Here is a 20727-nt window from a genome sequence, read left to right on the forward strand (position 1 = left end):
GGCTTCTAGATAGGGGGAGAAAACAAATTTATCCATCATTTTAGAATAATAGTGGGTTGTCTCCCTTAGCTACAGGTGGGTGCTACAGTATTGGAGATGAAGATTTGAAGTCTTACATCTGAGCAGCACTTTCTGGTTAGGAACAAAATCATCAATGAGAAATATTTGCCTAAATAACTATTTATATAGATGTAAGCCCAATGTCTGGGAAGTGTAATCCCTTGAACTCTTAAAGAAGTATACTGATGACTTTACTGTTTGGTTATACATTCTTTTTGGGTGGCCTAACATCTGGGAAGTGTAATCCCTTGAACTCTTAAAGAAATATATTGATAAATTTACTCTTTGGTTATACCTTCCTTTTGGGTGTTTAAGACCATACACTTGGCCCAAATGAGTCAATTTATTTTGCACTTAAGGTCATTTGAGGATCTGTTCCTCAGGGGTCACATGGATTTGGGAGGAGCTCCTGGCTCCTTTCTTTTACCAGTTCCATCCATGTGAAGATAAGTCAAAGGTCCTGCTTGATCATGTCTGGCTTCACTTGGAAACATGAATGAGATGTTTCCTCTGAGATGACCCTCCTCTTTGTAGAGTGGCCACTGATTCAAGTCCATCTTGTGGGGTCTCCATGTCCTCCCTGAATAAGAGGACAGGTGACTCACCACAGTTACAGGACATTTTGAGAGATGTTCCATAGTCCCCTGGAACTTAGCTGACCTTGGAAGGCAGGGAGCAAAAACTGTCCTTCAAGTGCCTCTGACCACATTAAGCCACAAGCTATGGCTGTTGAACATCCAATAAGGTTAATTCCACCAGTCTGGTACTTTTAATTATCATGTGCTATGTAGATAAAGCTTGGGTAAAAAACCCAAATATTCTCAGATAAACCTTGATTGGATATATATATTTTGTTCCTTAAACTAGTTGACTAAACTATGACCATAGACATTTTAAGACTATGTGTATATTGTTTTCATCTTATCCTTTATGTATCATAACAAACCTACACAGACATTCATCACTTGCTTAGGCTTTTTCATTTTTTTCTATTTTGGAAAATGTCTCCATTCCCATATCCCATCTGTTCTGATACTTCTTTTCCTGGGGATGCTAAGCAATGCTTATTCCTTTTTAAGTTTCTAGTGTCAAGACAATGTTCGATTAAAGTTTTAATGGGGAACCAATGACTTTATTGAGCTTGCTTACTGAGATAACTGAGGGGTTGCTGAGGTGTATGTATGACTTGAGGATATGCACACTGGAAAGCCTTTACATGGCATGGGTCATACCTTCTCTTCCTAGCCTTCCCCAGATCATAAACTTAGCCTTCCCCAAATCCAGGAGGCCATGTGCGATTAGGGCCAAATACATACAGTTGGCTGGGAAGAGTGGCTGGATAATGCGGTGAGGGTCCAATGACCCTGCTTGGCCCTCCTTTAATGAATGAACATAACCTTCAACAAGCCCAACTGTGACAATCAGGCTCAGCTGAACTCATGATGATGGTAGTTATTTTATGCAGAAGGGATTGCTGTATAGTATCATCTTATTAAAAGGATCTGGAATTTAAAAGGATTTGGTGCTAGGATCCACATATGAGGGAGAACATATGTTGTTTTTCTGAGTCTGTGTTACTTCACTTAGTATAACAGTTTCTAGATCCATCTATTTACCTGCAAATTTCATTATTTCATCTTTATTTACTGCTGAATAGAACTCCATTATGTAAATATACCACATTTTTGTTAACCACTCAGCTGAGGGGCACTTAGGTTGCTTCCATCTCTTAGCTATTATAAAAAGAGCAGCAACAAACACGCTTATACAAGTGTCTCTACAATAGGACGAGTCCTTTGGGTATATGCCAAGGAGTGTTATAACCAGGTCATAAGATAGGTTCATTTTTTAGTTTTTAAAGAGTTCTCCACACTGTTTTCCATAGAGGCTGCAGGAGTTTGTAATCCCATCAGCAGTGAACGAGCGTCCCCCCTTCTCCATATCCTTGTCAGCATTTGGTGTCATTTATTCTCTTGATCTTAGCCAGTCCGATTGGGGTAAGGTGAAACCTTAGGGTGGTTTTAATTTGCATTTCCCTAATTACTAAGGATGTTGAACACTTTTTGAGATGTTTCTTAGCCATCTTGATTTCTTCCTTTGAGAACTCTGTTTAGATCTATAGCCCATCTTTTAATTGGGTCGTTTGGTTTCTCGATTCTTTGTTTTTTTAGTTATTTGTATATTCTGGATGTTAAACCTCTGTCAGATGTGTCACTGGTGAAGATTTTTTCCCATTCTGTGGATTTTCTCTTCACTTTTTTGATTGTTTCTTTTGCTGTAAGAAGCTTTTTATTTTAATGAGGTCCCACTTGTTGATTGCTGACCTTAATTCCTGAGCAACTTCTGTCCAATTTAGAAAAGTCTTTCCTACACCTGTATCTTGTAAGTTATTGCCAATGTTTTCTTCTAATAGTTTCAGGGGTTCCCGTTTGATATTGATATCTTTGATCCATTCGGAGTTGACTTTTGTGCACGGTAAAGGATAAGGATCTAGTTTCATTCTTCTACAGGTGGAGATACAGTTTTGCCAACACCATTTGTTGAAGATGCTGTATTTCCTTCATTGTGTGCTCTTGGCACCTTTGTCAAATATCAGGTGGCTGAAATTGTGTGTACTCAGGTTTGGGTCTTCATTGATGTTCCATTCATCTATGTGTCTATTTTTTTGTGCCAGTATCATGCTGTTTTTATGACTATAGTTCTGTAGTATACTTTGAGATCTGGTATAGTAATCCCCCCAGCATTGCTCTTTGTGCTCAGGGTTGCTTTGGCTATCTGAGGTCTTTTGTGCTTCCATACGAATTTAAGGATGTTTTTTTTTCTAATTCTGTGAAGTATGTCGTGGGGATTTTGATTGGGATTGCATTGAATCTATATGTTGCTTTTGGTAGGATGTTCATTTTCACAATATTAATTTTGCCAATCCATGAGCTTGGGATGTCCTTCCATCTCCTGGTGTCTTCCTCAATCTCTTTCTTTAATGATTTAAAATTTTTCATTGTAGAGATCTTTGGTGTCTTTGGTCAGATTTATTCCAGGATATTTTATTTTATTTTTTTACAGCAATTGCCAATGGGAGCATTTCCCTGTATTCTTTCTCCAATTGCTTGTTATTGGTATATAGAAAGGCTACTGATTTTTGTAGATTAATTTTGTACCTTGCCATTTTATTGGAAATGTCAAACAGTTCCAGGAATTTTCTGGTGGAATTTTTTTGGGATCTCTTAAAGTTGAAAAGGAGTGGAGATAGTGGACATCCTTGTCTGGTTCCTGATTTTAATGGGAATGCTTCCAGTTTTTCCTCTATTTAGAATGATGTTGGCTATAGGTTTGTTGTATATAGCTTTAATTTGTTGACATATGTTCCCTCAAATACAATTCCCTCTAGGACTTTGAACATAAATGCATGCTGAATTTTGTCAAAAGCCTTTTTTGCATCTATTGAGATAACAATGTGGTTTTTGTCTTTGAGTCTTTATATGATTAGTAACATTTATTGACTTGTGTATATTGAACCATCCCTGCATCTCTGGGATGAAGCCTACTTGACCATGGTGAATGATCTTTTTGATGTGTGTCTGTATGCAGTTTGCAAGTATTTTGATGTGAATTTTTGCATCTATGTTCATTGAGGATATGGGTCCATAGGTTTCTTTTTTGGTTGTGTCTTTACCCGGTTTGGGTGTTAGAGTGATGTTGGCTTCATAGAAGGAATTTGGGAGTTCGCCCTCTGTTTCTATCCTTTTGAATAATTAAAGTAGTATTGGTTGGAGGTCTTCTTTAAATGTCTGGTAGAATTCTGCTGTAAAGCCATCTGGGCCTGGGTTTTTTGTTGTTGTTGTTGTTGTTGGGAGGCTTTCTATTCCTGTTTCAATTTCCTTATATGTTATGGGTCTGTTTAAACTGCTGATCTCTTCTTGGTTTAACTTTGGTGGTTCCCATGATTTTAGACATCCATTCATTTGTTTTAGATTTTCAAATTTAGTAGCATATAGGTTTTTAAAATATTCCCTTATAATGGTCTAGATCTTTAGGGTGTCTGTTGTGATGTTTCTCCTTTCATCTCTGATTTCGTTGATTTGGATTTTCCTCCCTCCCTCCCTCCCTTCTTTCTCTCTTTCTTTCTTTCTTTCTTTCTTTCTTTCTTTCTTTCTTTCTTTCTTTCTTTCTTTCTTTCTTTCTTTCTTGAATTATAGAGTTGCTTCTCTCCTTCCACCTTTCTGTGGGTTCTGGGGATCAAACTCAGGTTGTGGCAAGTTCTTTACCTGTATTTAACTGGCCCTAACTTAATTTTTTTTTTTTTTGGTCTTTTTGAGACAGAGTGTCCCTGTAGCCCCAGCTGTTCTAGAACTCACTATGTAGACCAGGCTGGCCTTGAACTCACAGAGATCCTCCTGCCTCTTCCTTCTGAGTGCTGGAATTAAAGGCGTGTGCCACCATGCCTGGCTCTTTCTTTCTTTTGGTTTTCTTTTGGTTTCTTTGGTTTTCTTTCTTTTTGGTTTAAGGGTCTGTCTACCTTGTTTAGCTTTTCAAAGAACCAGCTCTTAGATTCATTGATTCTTTGTTTTGGTTTCTTTGTTTCTATTTCCTTAATTTTTGCTCTGATTTTTGTTATTTCTTCTCTTCTGCTGGGTTTGGGTTTCATTTGTTCTTGCCTTTCCAGCAGCTTGAGTTGCAGTGTTAGGTCATTTATTTGGGTTCTTTCTAAGTTTTTAATGTAGGCACTTAAAGCCTACATTAAAAAACTTCCCTCTTAGGACTGCTTTTAATGTGTCCCAGAGGTTGTGTTGTGTTGTGTTTTCCTTTTCGTCAAATTCCAGGAATTCTTTTATTTCTTTCTTAATTTCTCCTTTGAGCCACTCATTGTTTAGGAGTGTATTGTTTAATTGCCATGAGTTCATGTAGTGATTAGAGTTTCATCCAGTGTTAATTTTGAGCCTTGTTGCATTGTGGTCTGATAGAAAGAACGGAATTACTTCAATTTTTTTTTTTTTTATTGAGGTTTGTTTTGTGGCCCAGTATATGTTCAATTTTTGAAAAAGTTCCATGGGGTGCTGAGTAGAAAGTGTGTCCTTTGGTGCTTGGGTGGAATATTCAAAAGTTCTTGCCTTTCCAGTGCCTTGAGTTGAGTTAATCTGTGTCTTAAAGTTTTGTATTGTTGTTTTTATGAACTTGGGTGCACCAGAATTTGGTGCATATATTAGGGATTGTAATATCTTCTTGGTTAACTGTTCCTTTGATCAGAATGAAATGACCCTCCTTGTTTTTCCTGATTAATTGTACTTTGAAGTCTATTTTGTCACATATTAGAATTGTAACCCCTGCTTGTGCCATTTGCTTGGAATATTCTTTTCCATCCTTTTACCTTAAGGTAGTGCCTGTCCTTAAAGGTGAGATGGGTTTCTTGTAGACAGCAAAGAGATGGATTTCGTTTCTTAATCCATTCACTTAGCCTGTGTATTTTGACTAGGGAGTTCAGTCTAATAATATTTAAGGTTATTATTGAAAGATGTGTATTGGTTGCCATCATTTTGATTGCTGTTTGTGTTCTCTGTATAGTTTTGTGTTTCCTAGATTATAAAGATTATACCTCTATTTATTTTCTTTCATTGCCCCTGGGGTATAGTTGTTTCTCTCACCACTATCTGTATTGCTTCAAGTGTTCTTTGAGGGGCTGGTTTTGTGGACATGTATTCTTTCAGGCTATGCATGTCATGGAAAATTTTTCTTTCTCCCTCAACTATAATAGACATTTTCACTGGGTAAGGTATTCTGGTCTGGCATCTATTGTCATGTAGAACTGGAAATACCTTGGTCCAAGTTCTTCTGGCTTTCATAATTTGCATTGTTAAGTCAGCTGTAATTTTAATGGGCTTTCCTTTGTATGTGACTTGTTTTTCTTTGCTGCTTTCAGTGTTCTCTTTGTTCTGTATATTTAGTGTTTTTACTATGACATGTCATGGGGAGTTTCTTTTCTGATCCTGTCTATTTGGTGCTCTATGTGCTTCCTGTATTTGTATGGGGATGTCTTTCCTTAATTTCAGGAAATTCTCTTCTACAATCCTGTTTAAGATCTGGTCAACACCATTAACCTGAAATTCTTCTCCTTCCTCTATTCCTATGATCCATAGGTTTGGTCTTTTCATGGTGTCCCATATCTCTTGCATATTCCATTCCTGTGTTTTTTTACATTTTCCATAATCTTTGCTTGAGTGGTCCAATTCCTCACCTTTTACCTCCAGTGTTGATATCCTGTTTTCCATTTCATTCATTCTAGTGGTGAGGCTTTCCCCTGTTGTTTCAAGCTGGCTTATTGAGTTTTGCATTTCCTTCTTCATTTCTGCCTGAGTTTTCTTCAATGTTTTTATCTCTTTTGTGAATTCATTCAGAAGTTTATCCCTATCTTCTTTTAGTTCTTTGATTTGTTTGTTTGTGCGTTCTTTAAATTCATTGAATTCCTTGATCATGTTTATGATTGTTCTTTTAAATTCAGTGTCCTGGGTTATGTCTAGGGGGTTCTCCTTGTAGAACTCTTCTACAAGATTGGTAGAGTTTGGTGGGGACATAGTGTTTTGGCTTTCCATTTTTTAATTCTTTCATTGTGATTTTGACACATGAATTTCTTTTGCTATTTATGATTCTGATTTGAGAATTAAGTTGAAAATGCATCTGTTTGTATTATCAGGGTGCCTAGATCCTTTCTTTATTGGTTATGTAAAGCTGGTTAGTACAGGGTTCAGGTTCTCTCAGGTTTAATTTGGAGGGAATTTGGAGGGAATGGCTTCAGATCAGCTATTCAGGAGTATCCACAGAGGCCCAATTCAAGTTCCAGTCAGGTACACTCAGCCTTCCTTCACCAGGTGGAGGCAGGATCTGGGTGCTCTCAGGCAGTCCCCTGAGTTCTCTGCCCCTATGCCAGAGGGAGGCCAGAACTCAGCACTCTGTGGTGGTCTGCTGAGATCAGAGCCACCACATCGATGGAGGTCGAAGCCCACCCTCTCGGGCTGTCTGCTAGGATCTCAGCCTTAGCCTACTGAAACCAGGCCTCGCAACTAGTGTAATGTTAATGTTCATTGTCAACCTGACTAGATTTAGAGTCACTTGGGAGATCGAGGCACATCTTTGAGTGTATATGAGGACATTTCCGTGGATGTTTAACTGAGAGGGAAAGATGTACTCTAACATGGGTGGCATTATCAGGTGGATTAAAAGGGGAAGAGGGGGAAGGACAGCCAAACAATCTAGGCTGTCCCTTCTGTCTGCTTCCTGGCCTGACATGATGTGTACTGCTTAGCTTTCCCATGTTCTCTGTGCCATGGTGGACTGACACCTCTGAGATCATGAATCAAATAGATCTTTCCTCTCTTATTTCTTTATGTAATTTTATCATAATGATGAGAAAACTCACAAGTACACAAGTTCTAAAGGCAGTGTTCAGAGTCAGGCACACTTACCTTTGAAGTACATGACTTTAACATTTTCCCATGTTTGTTAAAAAAAATATCTGGACGCTGACGTCTTGTCCCAGACCTATTAACTACCTGGGCACAGATTCCCTGGAACTGTGTTTATAAGACCTTCTTGGGAGATTTGTGTGTGTGATATCAACTGTAGATGTCCATTTCATCTGTACTGTGAACATCCGGACCAATTGGAAGGCATGGCTAGAGAGGTTAGGCTGACCTTGTTGGCCTGAGTGTTCAAATCACTTGTCCTGTCTCCATTTTACAGCAGCAACAGGGGTCTTAAAATACTTTGTACTGGCCTTACAGAGTGGGTGATATGTTTTGAGATTGAGAGCTTCGTTACTAGGTAACTACTCTCCTTTCTTTTGCTAGAAAAACATTATTATCTGATACCTGTGCTATTCTTTAGCTTAGTAGCAGGTGGCTCAGGGCCTAGGACTGTACTTCGGGATCAGACAAACCTGGGTTTGAACTCTGCCTCTGCTGCTTACCATTCTCTGAGCCTGACCAGGATGCTTAAACTTTATATCATCTCAGTTTCTTTCTCTGAAAACCGGATATAACTATACCTGCTTCATAGAGCTGAGGCAAATATGTAAGGTGTTAATAATGTAAATATTATATTGAACACCTGTCTCATAATTGGTTTCTAGAAAGTGGCAGAAAACGCAATAACATTTAATTACATAACATGGAGAAAATGTTATTCTAAATCTTAGATAATGTCTTTTTTTCTAGCTTTTTATCAACAGCCCATTTACATACCCAAAGTTCACCCATTGCAGGTGGAAAATTTAATAATTTTTAGTATATTTGTTCACTTGTGCAACCAATCTGGTCTGAGCTTTCCTTTCTAAGTCTCCCTTTCCTCCTCTTTTAGAATGGGTGTGTTTGCTCTGTGTTATTGTATGTTTGAAGTATATAACTTTTTGATTTTATAGAATGGGCATGATTGCTCACAACTGAGAGATTGCCTCGAGTCTCAGAAGAGATTTGAGCTTTTTGGACAATGTTGAGGCTGTTACTACTTTTAAAGTTAGACTGAACATATTTTCCACTATGAGAAACTCATGAGCCTTTGGGGCCCTGAGATGGAATGTTGTGATCTGACTCTGAAATAAGCCACAGACTCACATTTTGAAGGTGGTAACACCTTTTGGAGTCAAGACCTGGCTAGTGGAAGTAGGTCACTAGGGGCAGCTCACTCAGTTTTAGAAATGTTTCTTTCAGCCCAAATGGTTTCCTCTTACCTGTGTGCTATTAGTCATCACTCTCATCCCTTATTCACAGATTTACTTTCTGTCTCTTAAAGATATTCCATTCCTGGACATTTCATACACGTGGGGCCATAAAACATGCACTCTTATGCCTGGTTTCTTTACTAAGCACATTTTTAAGGTCCATCCATTTTGTAGCATGTAACAATAGCTCTTTCCTTTTTATTGTTGAATAAAATTTCATTACATGGATGTAATACTTTTGTCTATCCATTTATCAATTAGTGAACCATACTTTTTGTCTTCTATGAATAATGTCATGAACACCTGGTCTACATTTTTGTGTGCACATATGTTTTCAGTTCCCTTGGCTATATACCTAGAAGTAGAATTTCTGGATAATATGGTAGATAGGTAAGTGTTTGAGAAACTACCAAACTGTTTTCTAAAGCACACATCATTTTACATTCCCACCAAAAGAGTATGAGTTTTAGTTTCTTCACATTCTTACCAACTCTCATTATTAGTTATCATTTTAGTGATAGCCATTCTAATGGGTGAGAAATAGAATTTTCATTGTGATTCTTTGACTGGCATTTTACTAAAGATTAATGTTTTTGGTCATCTTCCTACGCTTACTGATTTCAATTTTTATATCTTCTTTGTAAAAATGTCTATTCAAAATTATACAGGCTATTGCCACTGCCCTTGATTGCCTCCCAGAACTTGAAGGTAAGTCCCTACTGCTGAAGACAGGACATACTTCGGACACAGGGTTTGGCGCAATGATGTGGAAGTCTCCTCCCTGAAGGCTAGTTCTCATAGTTTTGGAAAACACTATGCAAGCTGCTAAGGGAGAACATCAATCAATGGTCCAACCCCAATTTTAAGACCTAATAACCACAACAATGACAGGCACAGCAAACTATATTGGGGCAGTAGTGGCACTTTTATCTTGGGGCTAATCAACAGCTACCTAATTGGATTTAAAGCCCATTCAATGAGAGGAAACTCATGTGTGGTACTGTAAACATAGCCAAATACACATGACTGGTGAGGTTGTAGACCTTAGAGAAACACCCCAAAGCTGTCACATCCTTAGACAAATATAATTTCTTACTATGTGCTAAGTATGGATCATTATATTTACAGACAAGTATGCCAGTCACCACTCATCAAAGAAACTTCTCTTGCAACAGATGGCAACTATTACAGAGTTCCACAACTGCTTATACATAGAGATTGTGAAATGCCCAATGCTAGGTAACACATCTACAATGGAACCTCTACCTAAGGCTCAAGGAACATAGTAGAACAAGGGGTAGAGAGAACACTAATGCATCTCTCAACTCTCATCAATGAAGCTCCCTCACATAACAGAGGTCCATGAACACAAAAGGACACAGATGACCAAAGTGCAGAGAATAAGAGTTTATCGAGTGTGGGTCCTTGGACAGGTAATCTATATTAAACATCACACCCAAGGCTCATGGACCATTGTGGAAGAGGGGGTGGAAAGATTGTAAGAGCCAGGTGAGGAGGTGCATGACAATATCAAAATAGAATCTTTAGGTGAGGGTTGGAGACATGGCTCAACAGTTAAGAGCACTGACTGTTCTTGCAGAAGACCTGGGTTCAAATTCCAGCACCCACATGGCAGCTAACAACCATCTATAACTCCAATTCCAAGGGATCCAACATCCTTTTCTGTCTTTCTTGGGCACTGCATGGCATGGCCATACTTACACACATACAGGCATAACACTCATACACATAAAATAAAAATAAAAATAAACAGATAGATAGATAAATAAATAATAAATAAATAGTTTTACAGACTCCTGAGACCTTGCTCCTATGAACCTACAGCAAACAAAAATCCAGCATAGAACAGTGGAAATGAGCAGCAGGCCCCAATCTGAACTGTTGGCAGCTGATTATTGCTGGGTGAGGAACAGCTTATCTTCTTAAAGGGCAGGACTCTAGACAGGTTGACTAGACCTTAGTGGATGAACTTGCACTGAAGGGCGTTTGGGGACATTAACTTGACTTAATAGGCCTTAACATCAATGACAGAATGCATGAAATCCAGTGGGGGCACTATGGGAGGGTCCCAATGGAGAAGGGGATATAAAGACAATCAAGATGTTCTGTATGAGCCAGGTGTGGTGGCACATGCCTTGAATTCCAGCACTAGGGAGGCAGAGGCAGGCGAATCTCTGTGAGTTTGAAGCCAGCCTGGTCTACATAGTGAGTTCCAGGTCAGCTGGAGCTATACGCAGATACTGTCTCAAAAAAAAAAAAGATGCTCTGTATGAAATACATATATATTCAACAAAAATATTTAGAAAAGAAAACATCTAATCATTTTTTTCATGTTTTAATTTGGTTGTCTTTTTATTATTTAATCATATGGTCCTTATATATTCTGATTTTGTTTTCTGAAACTGATATATGAGCTGTAAATATTTTTCCCTACATTTGAGTTATATTTTTCATCTTCTTTTTATTTTATTGTTTTTGTGTGGTGTACATGTGCATAAATGTCATGTATGTGTTGGCCAGGGGTTGATGTCTGGTGTCTTCCTCTATAATTCACTATCTTGTTTTTTGAGGCAGGGTTTTGCACTGAACCTGGAGCTGGCAATTTGGTTGGTCTAGCTGGCCAGTGAGCTTCAGGGATCCTCTTGTCTCTGTGTTCCCAGCATTGGGATTACAGACAGGTGGCACTGCACCCAGTTTTTGTCACATGATTTCTGGGGAATCAACCCCAAATCCTTGTTTTTGTATTAGAAGCACTTTATCTACTGAGCTACCTTATTGATAATATCACTTAGGTAGAAAGTTTTTAATTTGAATGAAGGTTAGCTTACCTACCTTTCTTGTTTGTGATTTTAGTGCCCTAAGATCTATTACCAAATTCAAGGTTATGAACATCTAGTCCTATGTTTTCTTCTAAGAGTTTATTTTATTATTTGACTGTTCCTAATAACAAATAAATTTTTGCATATGGCATGAGATTGTAAGTCCGACTTATTTATTTTTTGGATGTGTATTGTTGGCCAGAATCATTTGTTGAAAAGATTTTCCAAGGCCTGCTAGATGGCTCAACAGGTAAAAGCACTTGCCATGTAAGCATGCCCATCTGAGTTCAATCCCTGGAACCCATGTAAAAGAGGGAGGAGAGAATTGACTCTATAAATCTCTCCTTTAACCTGGCCATACATGCACTGTGGTGTACATGTGCTTCCCCATCATACACACACATGCATACACACTAATAAATAATAAATAATAATTTTCTAAAAAGACTTCCCCCATTGAATTGTCTGGAAACCTTTGTAATCACAATGTAAGGATTTATTTTTGTACCCCCAACTCTGTCCCACTTACCTATACATCTTTCTCTATATTACTACTACACTGTCTGGATGGTTACAGCTTTGTAGTAAAAATTGAAGTCAGGATGCATTATCTGACCTTGTTCTTCTAAAGCTTTGATTGGCCATTTTACTTCCCTTGGATTGCTATATAAATTTTAGGAGCAGCTTGAAAATTTCTATAAAAGAGGCTGCAGGGATATTGGTGAGGCATATTGAATTTATACACTGATATTGGGGAGTATTACAGTTTTATAATATGATAAGTCTTCCAATCCATGAACATGTTTTTTGTCCATTTTTTAGACCTTCTTGATTCCATGAAACAATGTTTTTCTGCAATGTTTTAACAATGTTAAAATTTTTATTTAATATAATTTTTTTTATTTTTTTGGTAACTTCATACATGAGTATTATACTTGTATCATTTCCAATTTCCATCCCACCAGTCCCTCTCCAAGTCCTCCCAATGCTCTCCCTATTCGCTCACAGTTTTGAGTCCTCTTCTTTGACTATTATTCTTACACATACATACATACTTACATATATATACATGTATATATATGTAAATACATACACATATGTGTGTGTGTGTATTGCACTGAGCCATTTAGTGGTGCTCATATGTACCTGTGTTTAGGGTTGCTCACTTGGGAGTAGACCACCTTTCGGGAGCTCGTCCTTGGAGAAAACGAATTCTCCCTCCCTCAGCATCCATTGATTGCCTGTAGCTCTTCATCTTGAGGTGGGACCCTGTGAAATTTCCCCCATCCACATTGGCACACGAACTGGTTTTGTCATTATGAAGAGCTTGTTAGGCTTCAATACTGTGGAGATTTCTTTGGTATAGCTTCCCTATCATGTCCAGAATACATTAACTAGCAGCAGGTGTCTTGTTCATCTGGCTTTTACAATGGTTCCATCCCCTTTTCTGTGATCTTCCCTGAGCATTAGGTATAGAGGTTGTATTATAGACAAATCAGTTAGAGGTGGGCACATCCAAGTCACTTATTCTCTGCATTTTGACCAGTTGTGGAACTTTGTAATAGTCTCCACCTGCTACAAAAAGAAGCTTTTTTGATGAGTGGTGAGAGCTACACTTGTCTATGAATATAAGGATATGTATTTATAATACAGTTAGAGACTACTTTGGTCTAAGAAAGTAACAGTAGTATGTTCTTCTCTAGGACCTATGACCTCTCCATGTATACTTGGCTATGTTTATAGTACTATACATGGATTCCCTCCCACTGAGTGTTCCTTAAGTCCAATTAGACAGCTGTTGATTTCCCCTGATATGAAAGTGCCACTATTGCACCAGTAGAGATTATTTGCTGGGCCAGTCATTGCTGTGGTCTTCAGGTTTTACAGCTGGGGAGAACTATTGATTAGTATTCTCCCTTGGGAGTTTTTATAGTACCCTCTGATATTATGAGTGCTAGTCTTCAGGGAGTAGGCTTCTAGGTCAGTTCCAGCTCAGTTGCTCCAAGTCCTGTGCCTGTAGTATGTGGTATCTTCAGCAATAGGGTCTTACCTTCAAGTTCTGGGAGGCAATCAAAGGCTGTGTCAATAGCTTTTATTTATTTATTTATTTATTTATTTATTTAAATTACCAGACTGTAATTTTTCTAGAAGTTCAATGAGGTATTTTGCATTTTCTGTAGGGCACAAATGAAGGTACAATGGGGATACAGATGATTAATAGAATGATGGAAAATCTCTTGGTACCTGGGAATGGGAAAGGTCCAATGTGTCAAGTTCTAGGTGTTCCACGATTGGAGTCAAGACCATGGCTGGCCATGAAAAGAGGTGGGAAGGTCCATTCCTAAGAATCAGTCATCCCAAATACTAGAAACTGCAAATGACAGAAACCTCCTCTATTCCCAGCATAAGTCTAACACAGAGGCAAAGTCATTGCCATGCACATCATGGGACTTCAGGGGAGGGGATTATGGGAAATTCAGCCACTCAGAAAAGGCTGCGATTGCTGCTCACCATTGGGAAGTCTTCCAACCTTCAATCTGCTCCATCATCAGCCCACCATCAGAGGAATATGGAACGTTGGTTCACAGTTGGGTACCACAGCTCCAGTTCACAGGAAGGGATCTCAGCTCCAGGTTTATTGGAGGGAAACCACAGCTTCACCTGACAAGTGGAGACCACAACTCCAGGCCCATGGGAGGGGACCACAGATCCAGCTCCAGCTCATGAGAGAGAACCACAGCTCCAGCTCACAGGAGATGACCACAGTTCCAGTTTACTGCAGGAGACCAGCTCCAGGTTGACAGAAGGAGACCACTGCTCCAGGTTTACAGGAAGGGACCACAGCCTCAGACTCATGGGAGACACCTACCACTCTAGGTTCATAGGAGAGGGCCACAGGTTCAGGTTCATGGAAGGGGGTCATAATTTCAATTATGTTGGTTCCTACTATTTTTCTGTGTTCATTGTTCTGTCTACATGATTATACATGTGTTTAAGAAAGAACATTTTGGCTTCTGTCTAACAAGTAGAGGCAACAGTTACTTGCTGGCTTGAATTTCTCATTAGAGGGAAATTAATATGGGAGAAAAACATTTTTACTTTTTGCTTAAGAAGACAGATGAATGGAGTATTTTCTTTTTCATGGTCAGGGATCCTGTTGGATTTTTTTGTCTGCTGTTCTCATGTCTTCCTCCACGGCCAGGGGGCATAAGCAGTGGACATCTTCTTACTGGAGTCATGTTTTAAGTGGTCCCACAGCCTGTTGTGCCCATGCCTGTGCAAGCCGAGATCTGCTGCCACCACCATTGCTCTGGTGTCTGTGGCCAGGCCACTACCATGTTGACTCTCCAGTTATTTTCTTTCTTACTTGCTGAGTCCTGAATTCAGAATTTTGAGATCAATATAGAAGCACCAAAGGTCAGGAAAATATTCGTCCTGTGTGATAAGGTTCCTTGCTTGGTCCAGCACATGCACTCAGCTTTTCAGGAGCCAGCACACCCCAGGCCCCAAGGCCAGCTGCTTGGGGCATGCTTCATTCTGTCATCTTCTCTCCAAGAAAGAGCATTTTGACCTCTGTAGAGCAAACAGAGGTAATGCTTGCTGGCTTGGATTTCTCACATAGAGCTTCTACTGCTCTTAGATTAATGGATTCTTTGTATTCTTTGTTTCTATTTCATTGATTTCTGCTCTGATTTTTATTATTTCTTCTTGTCTGCTGAGTTTTGTTTGTTCTTGTTTTTACAGATTCTTGAGTTGTATCCAAAGTCATTTATTTGTGCTCTTTCTGAGTTTTTAATGTAGGTGCTTAGATACTTGAATTTTCTCTTAGGATTGCTTTTAATATATCCCAGAGGTTTTGTTGTGTTATGTTTTCATTTAATTTTAGGAATATTTTTATTTCTTCTTTGATTTCTTCTTTGACCCATTCATCATTCAGTAGTGTGTTGTTTAATCTTCATGGTCTCATGTAATTACTAGAGTTTCTTTTGCTGTTGATTTTGAACTTTATTGCATTGTGGTTAGACAGGATACATGGAATTATTTCATTTTTTATGTGTTTATTGAGGTTTGTTTTGTGCCCCAGTATGTTAAGAGTATTTTCGAGAAACTTCCATGGGCTGCTGAATATGTATTCTTTTGGTAGTTGGATAGAATAGTCTGTAGATGTCTATTAGGTCCATTTGATATATAATATCATTTAACTCAGTTGTTTCTCTGTTTATTCTTCATCCAGATGACCTGTGTTTGGGAGAGAGTAAGAGGTATTGAAGTCACCTACTATTATTGATTTGGGGTAATCTGGGGTAATCTGTGTTTACTGTAATACCCTTTTTTTATGAAATTGGGTGTGCCAGGGTTTGGTGCATGTATGTTTATGATTGTAATGTCTTCTTGATTGATTGTTCCCTTGATCAGAATGAAGTGAGCTTTTTTAAGTCTTCTGACTAATTTTAGCTTGAAGTCTATTTTGTCAGCTATTAGGATAACAACATCTGCTTGTTTCTTGGTCTCATTTTCTTGGAACATTTTTTTTCTATCCTTTCACTCTCAAGTGATGCCTGTCCTTGAAGTTTAGATGAGTTTCTTGTAGAAAACAAAAAGATGGATTTTGTTTCTTAATTTATTCAACTAGCCTATGTATTTTAGTTGGGGACTTGAGGCCACTGATATTTAAAGTTATTATTGAAACATGTGTGTTGGTTACTATGTTTTATTTTCTGTCAGTTTCTTTAGTCCTATTTTGTGTTTCCATAATTATAGCTTCATTTTTCTTTCTTTGACCTCTTGGATATGGTTATTTCTTCCTTCTGTCCATTGTATTGCTTCCAGTATTCTCTCTATAGCTTCTTTGGTGGATATGAATTCTTTCAGACTGTTTATATCATGGAAGATTTTTCTTTCTCTTTTGACTATGACAGATAGTTTTGCTGGGTAAATTAGTATGAGTTGGCATCTGTGGTTACTTAGAACTTGGAATACATTGCTCCAGCTCTTCCGGCTTTTAAAGTTTGCCTTGGAAAGTCAGCTGTTACTTTCATGGGTTTTCCTTTATATGTAACTTTCTTTGTTCTGTGTAGTTAGTGGTTTTACTATAATATGCTGTGGGAGCTTCTTTTCTGGTGCCGTCTATTTAATATTTTGTATACTTCTTATTTCTATATGGGTGTGCTTTTCCTTAGTTTAGGGAATTTTCTTCTATAATCCTCCTGGAGACCTGGTCAATTGAGATATTTATTATTACACCAACATCATAATCATCTGAACAAATAGAATGACTCCTAAATTAAGTTTTCAAGAGTATGCCTGAACTCAGAGGATACTACATCCCCTAGCTATCTATTGGAATCATCTGTCTCCCAGAAGTGTTGTGATAGATCTCTCTTGTCTCCTCAACCTGAACAGATAGAACTGTCTGTTTTTTTTTACCCTGTGCTGATGGAACTGTCTCTGGAACATTGTTTTTCCCATTTTGCTCCCCTCTTCGCAGGCCATACTCATAATTTATTAAAAATGGTTTCTCTGGGCTGGAGAGATGGCTCAGTGGTGAAGAACACTGGCTGCTCTTGCAGAGGACTGGGTTCAGTTCCCAGCACCCACATGGCAGCTAATAACTATCTGTAATTCCAGTTTCAGGGGATCTGATGCCCTCTTCTGACCTTCATGGGCCTTGTATGACATAGGTGCACCTACCTATGTGTAGACAATACACTCATACAAATAAAATGTAAAAGCAATAACAAATTAAAAAAGATTTCTCCCATTTAATTAGAGAAGTTACAAGCTCAAGTTCTTTTCCACCTTTAATCTTCACAGCCCATTCTGTCTTTTTATCCTTGTATCTCATTCATCAAAGGTCATGTGTCCTTTCTCAATGGGTATGCTGCTTTCAGTGCTTTGCTATGTTAATTCTCAAGCATACATACATATTTTTATTATCTTTTTGGGTAGAGTACCTAACTTAGGTTACCAAGGAGATGCCTCAGTTGGTCATCAGACCCAATACAGTATGGTTTCCCTAAGGATAATTAAGAGTCATTAGTCCAGGTTATGCCCATTAATAAAAGTCATTCCCACAGTAAATGCCATTGGCCTGAGAATTGTCTCCTTCCTCTAGGCCTATAATTTGTAGTTTTTGTCTCTTCATGGTGTCTCATAGCTCTTGAATATTCCATTCCTATGTTTTTACATTTTCTTACATATTCTTTGCTTGGGGAGTCCAATTTTCCTACTTTATCTTCAAGTCTTGACATTCTATTTTCTATTTGATTCATTCTGCTGGCAAGACTTTCCCCTCTATTTTCTAATTGAGTTACTGATTTTTTAAAATTCCATCTTTTCCCAGCTTGAGTTTTCAATATTTCTCTTGCCTTTCTCTTGAATTCACTTTTCAAATTCTGAATTGCCTGTCATTTCATTCAGTCATGTATTTACACTTTCTTGACCTTCACTCAGGAGTCTATTCCTATCCTCTTTGAGTTCATTGAGGTGTTTGTGCATGTGTTCCTTAAACTTCTTGAATTCTTTCATCATATTTATGGTTATTCTTTTACATTCTGTGTCCTAGGGTTCTTCTGGGTAGTTCTCATTGTAGGACATTTCTATATGACTAGTGGGATTTGGTGGCACATATTATCTTGGTCTTTCATATTATTTTGGTTTCTGTGATATGACCTGGAAATATGGATTTCCTTTGTTGGTTGTGTTTCTGAAATTCTAACCTATTTTTGTTAAGAGGAAGTTTGGTTCTGTTTTTGCTGTTGTTGTAGCTTGGTTGATTTCAGATCAGGTCTGAATAGTTAGTTCATCTATGCTTCAGATTCTTATCTTGGTTTTTTTATTAGAGGGGGAGGATTGATTCCAGGTTGGTCTAGTGTGAGAGGTGGGCAATCACAGCTAGGATTGTGAGTTTGGGGATTTTAGTGGCATGGACAGGGTTCTGGCTAACTCACCAGGCTTGTCCAGAGCACTAGTAGTACAATCCAGGCCTAGTCCTGGAGGTGGGGAGACGGTGATGGAGTGGCAAGAGTCTGCATAACTCACTGGTGCAGAGTATCATCACTGCATTCTGGGATTAGTACTGTAGGTATAGAGTTGGTGATGGAGTGGGAAGAGTTCATTCAATGTTGTTAAATTTATTTCTGTGTTTTATTCTTTTTGATGCTATTTTAAATGAAATTATTTTCTTAATTTTATTTTTGGATTATTCATTACTAATGTACATAATTTATCTTTGTGTATCAATTTTTCATTTCATGGACTTGATGTATTTTTTCATTAGTTCTAATATAGTTTTTAAATGGTTTCATATATTCATTTATTTTGCATCAAATAACAGAATACTTGGTAGAATAACATATGAGCAATAACTTATTAGCTTTATGTTTCAGAGGGATTTCAGTCCATCATAACACAGAAGGCATGGTAGTGTGGCTCAGTCTGTGGCAGCAGGAGCTTGAGGAAGCAGCTTGTTCAGGAGTCAGAGAGAACAAGCTGGAACCAGAAGAGGTCTACTCTTAGTGACCTTTTTCCATCAGCCAGGTCCTACCTCCTAAAGACTTTACAGCCTTAAAAACAGGAGTCCATGGTCTCATTTCAGAATCAAACCAGAACATTCCACCCCAGGCTCCCAAAAGTTCATGGCTATCTCATTGTGGAAAATGAATCAAGTTTAATTTAAAAGTGTTAACAATTTAAACATTGTTCAAAAAGCCTGAGACTCAAGGCAATCTTTAAGCTGTGAGTCCCACAAAGTAAAAATGCATTACATATTTCAAATATAAAATATCACAGAGAAAACATGCCCATTCTAAAAGGGGGGGTGGGATGGGAGACTAGCAAGGAAGGATCAAATCAAACAAAAACTGAAATCCAGTAGGGCTAACATTTAGTGTTCCATGTCTGACACATGTGGTGGCATGATGTAAGCTCCCATAGGCTTAGGTAGCCCTGCACTTGCAACACACATGGCCTCTCTCTTAGGCTGGGTATACTTAGTTGTATAGCATTCTTTGGTAAACATTCCATGTTCCTGGCATCTCCAAAATCCTGGGGTCTCCATTTCAACTTGTGCTTATCCTTTGTAGCTCCATGAATTGGCCTTTCAGGTCCTCCTTGCAGAGAATCTGACCCTGGTACACATTGCCTGGTCTCATTAGCTTTTATCCCTGGATCTTTGGTGCAAACCTCCATGAACATAACTCTTGCATTCTGCATCCCTGCAAAACCAGCACCATGAGAATGATAGCAAGTTCTGATGCCAGTCTGAACAGTAGTCAGGCCCTCTTTCACCATAGCCTTCTTAGCCTCTGAGTGCCTGCATAGCTGAACTCAGAACAATTTTTTAAGTGGTCCTGTTACAGGAAAGCATGTTGGAAATTCTATTTATTCATGCCCTTTTTCACTCTCCTTTCAAATAAAAGTCTTACAAATGAGTTTACATTTTTACATCCTGGGGTCCTTGATGCAAGGGGCTTGCTCTTTCCTGTGATCTCAGTGAAAAGTGCTGGGTTTCTCTTTACTGGCACTAATCTCTTTAACAATTAACTCTGCCTTGTCCCTAGCACATCAAGTTAAGTTTTTAAGTTTTAAAAAAATAACTTGAAGTACTGCGGATTGAACTTAGGACCTTACGCATGCTATGCAAGCACTCAAACACTGAGTTATAGCATCGCTTTTTTTTTTGTTTTTTTTTTTTTTGAGAACTAAGGTACTCAGGCTGGCCTTGAACTTGCTTTGTATTCTAGTCTGACCTTGAAATCACATCTTCCTTGCCCCAGGCTCTCAGGTGTCTGATTATAGCCTTAGGCTACTCTGCCAGGAACTTGGTCTGCAACTTTAACCACGTTCACATTTCTTTCTTTACAAAACTTAGACATTTTCCCCTCCGTTCCACTTTTTTTGTTCTGAATCCTTGCTGTACGTGGCTAAAACCACCCAGCAGTAACCACATCACAGCCTGGATGCTATGTTTCCTTGAAATTTTCCTCTTCCAAATAAACTAATCAGTTCAGCCTCACCTGAATTTTCAGGACATGAGCAAAACACAGCTAGATTCTTTTTCAGAATATGATACCAATGTCCTCTGTCTAGTCCAGTTATTGATGGAGTTCTTGCTTCTCC

The sequence above is a fragment of the Nannospalax galili genome, unplaced genomic scaffold (genome assembly GCF_000622305.1).
Source record: "Nannospalax galili isolate Female #2095 unplaced genomic scaffold, S.galili_v1.0 scaffold88, whole genome shotgun sequence".
Classification (NCBI taxonomy): domain Eukaryota; kingdom Metazoa; phylum Chordata; class Mammalia; order Rodentia; family Spalacidae; genus Nannospalax; species Nannospalax galili.